Genomic DNA, 10,575 nt, shown 5'->3' on the forward strand with positions numbered 1-10,575 from the left:
TTAATGTGTAAGATCGCGCTTTTTTTTTTTCCAAACTGGAACATGCGAGCGTTTCTGCTTACCCCACCACCTTGTCAGGCATCGCCCAGGCCTCGGAGGGGTTGGGGGCTGAGATTTTGGGAGCTGGCACAGGCCGGGTTCAGAAGGGCCTGCCCCTATGTGTTCTATAGCAAGTTCTTCAGCTGAAAGTAATTATTTGGACTGTCAAGGGCATTAGTTAGCTGTTCCCCTTGGTAATAAGATGCATCCCTGTGTTGGCTGGCTGGCTGGTTGCAGGCCCTGGCTGAAGGCCTGAAGGGGTGTGGCCCGCCTGTGAGTCACCAAGTGGGTCACGTGTCTGCGGTGGCAGCTGAAGGTCCGATTTTTTTCTTTCTTTTTTTTTTTTTTTTTTTTGCTGGGACACTCGGAACGGAGCGGCCTGGGCTAGGGTGGGGAATGTGGGAGGGTATGGCCAGCCCCGGGCCTGCAGGCCCCTAGAGTGCTCCACTGCAGAAGAGGAGGCAGTGGGGTGAGGCCCAGCCTCTCTCGGGCTGGGGAAGCAGAGTTTTGCCTGCACTTTGGGAAGCCTGGTTGTGTCCTTGTCCGAAGAGGAAGGAAAGAGGGGGAGGATGGAACAGGTCAAACTTAAATCGGGGTAATGTTTGTTTATGCGGACAGCTTCCTCTGGGAGTGAGTGCACACGTTATTTAATGCAAAAGGATTAGTGTCTGCTTCAGGCGACTGTAAGTGGAAGCAAATTTCAGCCCAATCTCTAGAAGAAGGAAGAAAAAAAACGGCACCAATCTGCCGATTCGCACACAATTGAACAAAACCTTGGTACGGTTTTTTGGTTCTTGGTTTTGCTTTTTGTTTTCTTCCTGCCATCACTTTCAAGACTTCAAAGTCAGGTTCATAAATCAATTCCTGTTTTTCCCTTCTCCCTCCTCCCCGCCTCCCTACCCCCACCTCCCACCCCCCAGTTCAGACACTTTTTCCAAAGTAGGTAAAAGATTTAGCAATAGTTTGTTTTCTTATCTACCACAGCTGGGCCCTATCATCCACTGCTTGCACCCCTCTGCTGGGTCTCCTGCGTCTCCCAGCTGAGCCGGGCGGGCGGGCCGGTGGGGGGGGGGGTCGGTCTGGAGCCTGCGGGGCCTCGGGCAGCTGTTTCACGTTAGCCGTGATTGCGCTGGTGTTAACTGGAGCGTTTTGGTGCTTGGCTGCCAAAGGGGATGGGCAACAGTTTCAGAGTTCTCCCAGATGCCGGGCCCCTGGCTAAGGGCCTCGGCTGTGGGGGAGGGGAAACCTGCCCCCCAGGAGGGCTCGTTGGGCAGGACCTTGTGGGCTCCCTGGCCTCTCCACCATAAAGAATGTGCAGTGGGGAGGAAAAGTCTGAAATGCGGTGCTATTTAGGCCAAGCTGCGTTTCAGAGGCCTTGTTTCCACCTCATTCCAAAACTTATTTTTTCTAAACAAGTACTTTTGATCGGCTGGAATGTCAGACTTGTTGGGGTAAGCCACATTCATTTTTTTAAAAATTGGTTTGTTTGAAAGCCCAACTGCTAGGATCTGATGTTTTGTGTTTGAGGCCCAGTGGAGCATGGCAAGCTGTGGGGGGGGGGATCATTCAGAAATTTCCTCTTGCTGCAGATCAATGGAGGGTATATAGGTCATTGTCTTTCTGCAGCGGCTGGAATGAACAGCAAACAAAACTCTGTGCTAAAGTATTCTTGTAAATGAAGGGGACTAGAAGTAAAAATTGCAAGTAAGGACAAGCCGGGATTCCTGTCACAGGCTGGGGAGTGGAACTGGAGCTCCCTGGGTCCAAGACTGTGTTACACTCAAGATAAAATTCTTTTGCAGCCAGTTGTGAAAATGAGCCCAGGATGGGAGGGAGTTGAGCATGTCTTTTTTCTTTTTCTTTTTTTTAGATTTTATTTATTTATTTGAGTGAGAGAGAGCACAAGGCTGGGCGGGGAGGCAAAGGGAGGAGACTCCCTGCTGAGCAGGGAGCCCGACATGGGACTCCATCCCAAGACCCTGGGATCATGACCTGAGCCGAAGGCAGACGCTTAACCCACTGAGCCATCCAGGCGTCCTGAGAACGTCTTAATAGTGGGGGCGCCTGGGGCGCCTGGGTGGCTCAGTGGGTTAAGCGACTGCCTTCGGCTCAGGTCATGATCCTGGAGTTCCGGGATCGAGTCCCACATCGGGCTCCCTGCTCAGCGGGGGTCTGCTTCTCCCTCTGACCCTCTTCCCTCTCGTGCTCTCTATCTCTCATTCTCTCTTTCTCAAATAAATAAATAAATAAATAATCTTTAAAAAAAAATAGTGGGGGCGCCTAGATGGCTCAGTCGGTTAAGCGTCTGCCTTCTGCTCAGGTCATGATCCTGGTGTCATCCAGCCCTGCGTTGGGCTCCCTGTTCAGCAGGGAGTCTGCTTCTCCCTCTACCCTTCCCCCCTGCTCATGACCTCTGTCTCAGTCTCTCTCTCTCTCTCAAATAAATAAATAAATTCTTTAAAAAAAAAAAGAATGTTTTAACAGTGGTATTGCCACTGGCTGTTTGAAAACGAAGATTTTTTTTTAAGCAGCCCAATTAGTATGTGCCACCTTCTAGATTATTTCAGAGGGGGGATTTGTACATGGACATATTTGCCGCCCCTCACTCTGTCTGAATCTACTGCTGAGTATATAAAAGGGAAAAACAATAACAACAACAACACACACACCAAAAAAAGATTGAAAAGGCCAAAGTCCAGCACCCGCCCATGGGAAGAGACTGGGAGTGGTAGGGATTGCGAGCCCCAGCGGCTCAGGAGCCTGGATGAAAGGGCCAGGCCTGGGAGGGCCCAGAGAAGGAAGGACAGACAGGCACAGCTCTTGGCCCCAGGTCTGGCCCAGCAAGAGGATGCTGGGTATTAAAATCTGCTTGGGGTCTGACAACCCCCCCACCCCACTCCCAGGCTGGGCTTGTTTGAGGAGGAAGCCCTAGAGAGCATTTGAACTGGGAGGGAACCATCCCCAAGCACTTGCTCCCCCCCCAGTTTTGGCGATGGTGACGAGAGCAAAGAGAGGTGACTCTAGCCAAGTCCTTGGCCTGGTGACTTGGGGCAGCCGAGGGAGCCACAGCCAGGTTCCCCTTCCGTCGGAGGACCGGAGCCACCCTCCGTTGTTGTTACCCCATTTCGTTGTGTTTGGTTTCTGTTGTGCACACTGGAGGTTGTGCAGACCTGTGGCCATCCAGGGCAGTTCCAGTTCCCCGCAGCTGGAGGAAGGGAGGAAAAGCGGGAGGGCCGGGGCCGAGGCGGCCCAGGAGGTGGGTGAGCCCCCGCCCCCAGCAGCAGGAAGCCCATAGCCCCTCCAGGGCCCGCCCCCCTGCCTAGGGGGCTTCTCCAACCTTTCCTGACGTTGCTAAACCTGGAAAGCATCTGAGTGTTGCTGTGTCTAAGGGTGTGTCTGTGTGTGGAGAGAGGTCTGTGGGGGGTGTCCATATGGAGGGGGGTGTGTGTGCGTGTCTCTGTGTCCTTGCATGGCCAGCTGGGTGTGCACATGTTCGAGGGTATCCTTCTGTATGAAGGTGTTCAGGGGTCTGTGTACTGTTGCCGCCTGGGAGTACTGGTGTGTGGGGTTGTTGATATGTGTGTGGGGTACGTGTGTCTGTAGAGTCTGAGAGTGTGAGTGTGGGTTTGGGTGTGTTTGTTGCTGTGGGGGGTGTGTGCAAGGGCCTGTGGGTGAGTAGGGGTCTGGGTTTGGTGTGTCTGTTGCTGTGTGGAGGTGTGTGTGGGTGTGTCTGTTGCTGTGGGGGGGTGTGGGTGTGTGGGGGGTGTGGGTGTGTCTTGCTGTGTATGTGTGGGTGTGTCTTGCTGTGGGGGTTGTGTGTGGGGGTGTGAGTGTGTCTGTTGCTGTGGGGGGCATGGGGGTGTGTGGGGTGTGTATCTGTTGCTGTGGGTGTGTGTGTATGTGTGGGTGTGTCTGTTGCTGTGTGTGTGGGTGTGTGGGTGTGTGGGTGTATGTAGGTGTGGGTGGGTATATGTGTGGGTGTGTATGTGTCGGGGTGTGGGTGTGTGTGTGTCTTGCTCTGGGGGGGTGTGTATGTGTGGGTGTGTCTGTTGCTGTGTGGGTGTGGGTGTATGTGTGGGTGTGTGTTGCTGTGGGGGAGTGTATCTGCATAGCTATTGCTGTGTGGGTAGGTGTGTGGCCCTGTGGGGTGTGAGGAAGGTTCTGTGGGTGTTCTGTGTTTGGGTCTGGATGTGTCTGTGTGGGGGTGAGGGTGTTAACAACACCTACAGAGGAAAGCAGCCCTTTTTAGCAGGCCTCTTTTCAAGTTGAGAACTGCTTTCAAAACCCGGAAATGGTGGGCAGAACAGGGCTGAGTGGGAGGCTGGCAGACAGGCCTCAGGCCTGCAGGGACCCCAAAACCACCTTACTGCCGGGCACACCTGCCAAGGACAGGCCGCCTGAGCCTGACTGCAGGGACATATTTAGAAACAATTCATTCTCTGGGTGGAGGGGGAGGGGACCCCTTTATTTTCCTCGTACAGAAATAGCTCTCATCAGATAGGAGTTCTTGAGCTGGCTGGGGTGAGAGGCAGCTCTGAAATAGAAGGAAAGATATTAAGGATTTTAGACAGACAAGAAAACTCCTGAGCTCGCTGAAACCGAGTTTAAAATATTTCTCTAAAAATAAGCTTTGTTTTTCTTGTGGATTCCTCTGGCAATCGGACCCTCGTGTCAGGGTGCTTAGTTGGCCTGTGAAGCCAGGCGGAATTTTTAAAAAAGCAAGTGTTTCCCAGCCATGGCCTTGGAAAGTTCTCTGTTTTCCATTTATTAAACTCCTAGTTTCCAGCTAATTAAAGTTATTTTCAAATAAAACTCCATAGCCCAGCAATATTTGGTGAAACAGAATTCCCAGTGACCCCTCTGCAAGAGGTCGGGCTGGGCTGTGGGATGGCCTGGGACCCACCTCCCCTGGGCCAGTTTTATGGGGAGAGGGACCCTTCAAAATGCAGGTCCAGGGCCTTATGTTACCAAATCCCAGCACCCTCGCAGGGACAGGTGAGGGGCTGCTTGCAAGGCTGTCTCTGAGCCCTGCACCACTTGAGAAGGGGTTGTGGGGTCACTGGGAAACTGCTGTTTGTCAGCCTGCACCACGGAGCACGGGAGGGGTACACTGCTGGGGTGGGGGGTCACTGGACTGATGTATGTGGCAGGTGATCCTGTGCTACCTGGTGGCCTCTTCCTGGCCTGGCTGGTGATGAAGCTTCAGGTCTGGTCAAGCCAGTGTGCCAGGACTTTATTGAGCACCTACAGGATGCCCAGACTCCCAAGACAGCATGTTGTGAAGCAGAAAGCAGAGACGCGGCCGGGCAGGAGGTTCATGTCACCAAGGGCCAGACCTGGTGACAGGTCTGTTCCCTCACTGCCCTGAGATCCAGTACAGACATCAAAGGGAGGGCACGCTGGGGCTGCTGGCCGGGACCCTTCAACTGTCCCACAGATGGTTCTTGCTTGTCTAGTAAATGCCTGCACTGGGGTAATGGAGGCGGGCTGACCGATGTCATCCCCTGCCTTTATGGAGTGTTCCCATCTTCCAGGTTCATTCATGATGTAGCATGAATCAGCTGTCATTCCTTTGTAGAGCAGGATAATATTCCATTATATGGCTACACCACATTTGGTTTATCCACTCCTCAGTTGATAGACTTTTGAGTTGTTCCAGCTTCTTGGCTCTTGGTGAGTAATGCTGCTATAGTCATCCGTGTACAAGTTTTTTGTGTGTGTGAACATGTTTTCAGTTCTTTGGGTTATATACCTAGAAGTAGAATTGCTGGATCAAATAGTAACTCTATGTTTAACTTTTTGAGGGACTGTCTTACTATTTTCCAAAGTGATACATTGGTTTTCAGAACTGGTTTTTTTTTAAGATTTTTATTTATTTTTTTAAAGATTTATATTTATTTACTAGAGAGAGAGAGCGTGCGCAAATAGGGGGTGGGGGACAGAGGCAGAGGGAGAAGCAGGCTCCCCACTGAGCAGGGAGCCCGATGCGGGGCTTGATCCCTGGACCCTGAGATCATGACCTGAGCCGAAGGCAGACGCTTAATGACTGAGCCACCCAGGCGCCCCCAGAACTGTTTTTTTGTTAGTTTCCCCCTGTCAACCTCATGCAGGCTTCATGATGTCCACATAAAAAAACTTGTACACTGTTCACAATAGCCAGAAAGTGGAAACAACCCAAATGTCCATCAATAGATGAATAAGTCAACAAAATATGGCCTATCCTTAGAATAGTATTTAGTTATAGAAAGGAATGAAGTACTGACACATGGAAGCACCTTAGAAACAACAAGGGTGCCTGGGTGGCTCAGTCAGTTAAGCATCTGCCTTCAGCTCACGTCATGATCCCAGGGTCCTGGGATCGAGTACAGCTTCGGGCTCCCTGCTCAGCTGAGAATCTGCTTCTCCCTCTCCCTCTGCCCCTCCTCACTGCTCATTCTCTCTCTCTCTCTCTCTCTCTCTCTCTCTCTCTCTCAAATAAATAAAATCTTTAAAAAAACAAAAACATAATGTTAAGTGAAAGAAGCCAGACAGAAAAGGCCATATGTTGTATGTTTCCACTTACATGATATGTTCAGAATATGTAAATCCGTAGAGACAGAAAGTAGACTGGCGGTGGCCAGGAGCTAGGGGACCAATGAGGAATGACTGCTGATAGATGTGTTTCTTTTGGGGTTGATGGAGATACTCTGGAATTAGATAATGATGATGGTTGCACAGCCTTGTGAACATACTAGAATTTGTACATTTGTATACTTTAAACTGGTGAGTTTTATCGTGTGTAAATGATATCTTTCCTTTTAGAAAATGTATACGCACAAGCTGAAATCCAGGCTGCAAAAGGAAATGACAGGGAGAAAGCCTCTATCAGGGAAACCAACCTCACTTAGGGTCCCGGAAGCCCTTACGAATGTAGGAAGGGCAAATGGTAAGTAACAATAAGATAAAGGGCCAGCGAAAGAGTTTTCAAGTAAAAGGAGCTAGTGCAAAGGCCCTGTGGTTAGAGGGAGCATGGTTCCAGAGAGGGAAGGTAAGAAGGATATGGTGGCAGAGCCAGGTGGCCCGGGATGGGGCTGGGGCAGTGGGCTCAGCCCTCAGACGATCTCGCCTGCCTTCTGCTTCCCACCAGTTCCTCTCTTAGAACATCGTGTTTTTGGTTCAGTGATTTCTACACTCTTGTTTTCTCATAGTATCCTAATGCTACTTCACAATGCCTACATCATTCACCTCAGTTCATCTCATCACGGAGGCGTTTTATCATCTCACATCACAACAGGGCTGAGGGCAGTACAGGAAGATACCTTGAGAGACCACATTCGTGCAATTTTCATTATAGTATGGTGTTAAAATTGTTCTATTTTATTAGTAGTAATTGTCTATCTCTTAGTGTGCCTAATTCATAAGTGAAACTTTATCATAGGCATATATGTATATATAGGAAAAAGCATAGTATATGAAGGGTGTGACGCTGTGTACGGTTTCAGGCATTCCCTGGGGGTCTTGAAACATAGCCCCTACAATAAGGGGGGCCCACCATATTACCATTGTGCTTCAGCACCTGCTTTCCCTCCTCCCCAGCTCATGCCCACAGGGCTCCTGGTAGGAATGCCTTAAAGATTCTAATAATAGTTACTATTTATGGAGCTTCCATCATATACTAAAGCTTTACGTATGTTAAGGATGGTCCTTTATATCCACCCAAGACTGAGGTACTGTTACTATCCCCATTTCACAGATGAGGAAACTGAGCTCAGAGGAGTCATCATATGCCTGAAACTGGAAAAGCTGGAGCAGAATTCAAAAGAATCTAAACTGTTGCTCCTTCAAATCTGACTCAAACTCAAAATCAAACTCTTGACTCCTCTCTACCTGGTCTGTCTTTCTCACACTGTCTATAAACCTGTATTTCCAAGAAGACTTCCAGGGTTCCCTTCCAGGGTAGACTGTATCCTGCCTCATCTGTGCTTTGAATTGTGTTCAATTTTTACAATCTTTAATTGTGTTCACTTGGCTAAGTCACACTTCAGCTCAAAATCCTCACACAGAATAAAACCTAAAATATCGACGAGCCCTACAAGGTCCTCTATTATCTCTCCCTCTCCACCAGCTCCCTCCTTTACCTTCTGGCCTTGACTCTACCTTCCCCTCATCCTGCACCAACCACATAGGCCCCCTGGCTGGTCCTCTGTCTGTCTGCGCCTGCTCACTGTCTCAGGGCCTTTGCACTTGCTATTCCCCCCATGCTCTTCCACATGACCCATTTCCTTTAGTTTCCTGCTGTCACCTCTTCAGGGGACCGCCCAGACCACCCTCTCTAAAACAACACCCCCATCTGATGGCATTCCTCTCATCTGGTTTTATGTTTTCCCTAGCATTTGTCATCCTTTAACATTTTTTAAATGCCTTTGTTTATGTACCTACTGTCCTTCCTTCTCAGACCTTAAGCTTCATGAGGGCAGGCGCTGTCCCCAGAGCAGGGGAAACCACTGAAGGATTTTAAGCTGGGGAGTAAGAGAACCACATTTACATCTCTTAAAGTTCATTTATTTATACTCTCTACACCAAACGTGGGGCATAAACTCACAACCCCGAAATCAAGAGCCGCAATCTCTACCAACTGAGCCAGCCAGGCGCCCCAACCACATTTACATTTTTAAAGCATTTCGGGTTCCCGGGTGGCTCAGTTGGTTAAACGTCTGCCTTCTGCTCAAGTCGTGATCCCAGAGTCCCCAGATCGAGCCCCACTTCGGGCTCTCTGCTCAGAGGGGAGTCAACTTCTCCCTCTCCCTCTGCTCCCCCCCCACCCCCTGCTCATGCTCGCTCGCTCTCTCTCATAGATAAATAAAATCTTAAAAAATAAAGAATTTCAGTTGTGTGAAGAGTAGACTGGGGAAAAAAAGTATTCTTTATAAAAACAATTGTAATGCAAAAAGGGTTTAAAACTCATGACCTAGTGTATCCCTTTCATTTCACAGATGAGAAAACTAAGGCTTAGAGAGGGTGGGGGGGACCCCTCTGGAGACTTTCCAATTTCTGGCTTTCTACAAGAGCCTGGGAAAAGAGACCACCCAGGACACTGTCCTCCCTAGGTATGATCTGTACCAGTAGGGCTGTTGGTAAAAATGGAAATACCAACTCTCACCAAAGCAGACCTAAATTCCTCTGGGCTGAGAGGCTGGGAGCAGCTGGTTTCGGGATGTTCTGTCCCTCCAGCCTCTCAGAGAGGGCCTGGAGGGTCCACGGGGTGGCCGTGGCCAGGAGCTTACAAAGCACAACCCTGTGAGCCCAGAGCTGCCGCAGGGGCTGGGGCAAGGGAGGGCTCCAGGCAGGTGTCACCACCACTGTGTCACACAGGGTTACAAGCAGAGGCTCCCATAGACCTCCATTCAAACCTCATCCCACGGCCACTCCCTCCCTGTGTAATCCTGAGCAGACCTCTGAGCCTCGGTCTCCTCACCTGTGAAATGGGGATGGTGGTACAGTTCCTACGGTGCAAAACCCCCACGAGGGTCAAATATGATGCCGCGTGTGAAGTGTCTAGGAGCGGGCCTGGTTCAGGGTCCCCCCGAGGAAACTGTGCAGACGAGCAGAGTGGTCAGCAACCTGGGCTGCCTGAGACCACAGACCAGCTGCTGAGGCTTTCTGTGCCTTGATGTCCTCATCTACAAAATACCGGGCCTATTCCCTAGGGCTCTCATGAAGCTTAAATGAGTCAACTCATGTAGTGAGAAGAGAACCTGGCACACCAAAAGCGTGACATAGGGGAGGGGGGTGGGGGAGGGGGCACAATGGGTGAAGGGAAGTGGGAGTTCCAGGCTTCCAGTTATGGACTGAGTAAGTCACGGCACAAAAGGGTGGAGTATTGTCAACGGTACTGCAACAGTGTTTTGTGGTGACATACGGTAGCCACACTTGTGAACAGAGTATAACATCTGGACATCACTGTTGTACACCTGAAACTAATGTAGCATTGTGTGTCAACTAGGCTTCTAAATACACAAATGAGGACATACATACTGTATATGTACATATATACATACATAAATGTAACAATTTGTTATTGAGTCTCTTGGTTTTTTCCACACTGAAACAACAGGCACCAAATCTGAGGGGTTTCAGGAAGGCCTCCTTGTCTGCCTCTGCCAAAACTCCCCCAACCACACGAGCCTGAAGATACAGCAACTGCCTTTCTTTTTTTTTTTTTTAAAAGATTTTATTTATTTATTTGAGAGAGAGCACGAGAGGGAAGAGAGTCAGAGGGAGAAGCAGACTCCCCGCTGAGCAGGGAGCCCGATGTGGGACTCGATCCCGGCACTCCAGGATCATGACCTGAGCCGAAGGCAGTCGCTTAATCAACTGAGCCAGCCAGGTGCCCCGGCAACTGCCTTTCTTTAGAAATTCTAGATAGATCTGCCCTGTCCAAAATGGCAGGCACTAGCCACATGTGACTACTTAAATTTAATTTCTATTAATCAAAATTTAAAACTCACTTCCTCAGTTGCCTAGCCACATTTCTAGTGCCCGACAGCCACAGGCACT

The 10,575-nt window shown here is 49.9% G+C and overlaps 1 long non-coding RNA gene across 1 annotated transcript; it reads left to right on the forward strand.

Annotated features, from left to right (window-relative positions):
• The first annotated feature begins 2,964 nt into the window (after nucleotides 1–2,964).
• Nucleotides 2,965–9,788, forward strand: LOC114209668 (uncharacterized). Its single transcript, XR_015768965.1, has 3 exons — nucleotides 2,965–3,295; nucleotides 5,618–6,964; nucleotides 7,772–9,788. It is a non-coding gene; the product is annotated as an uncharacterized LOC114209668 (long non-coding RNA).
• The last annotated feature ends 787 nt before the right edge of the window (nucleotides 9,789–10,575 follow it).

The sequence above is a fragment of the Eumetopias jubatus genome, unplaced genomic scaffold, assembly GCF_037043125.1.
Source record: "Eumetopias jubatus isolate StellerSeaLion01/CBP00866 unplaced genomic scaffold, mEumJub1_p1.0 scaffold_9, whole genome shotgun sequence".
Taxonomy (NCBI): domain Eukaryota; kingdom Metazoa; phylum Chordata; class Mammalia; order Carnivora; family Otariidae; genus Eumetopias; species Eumetopias jubatus.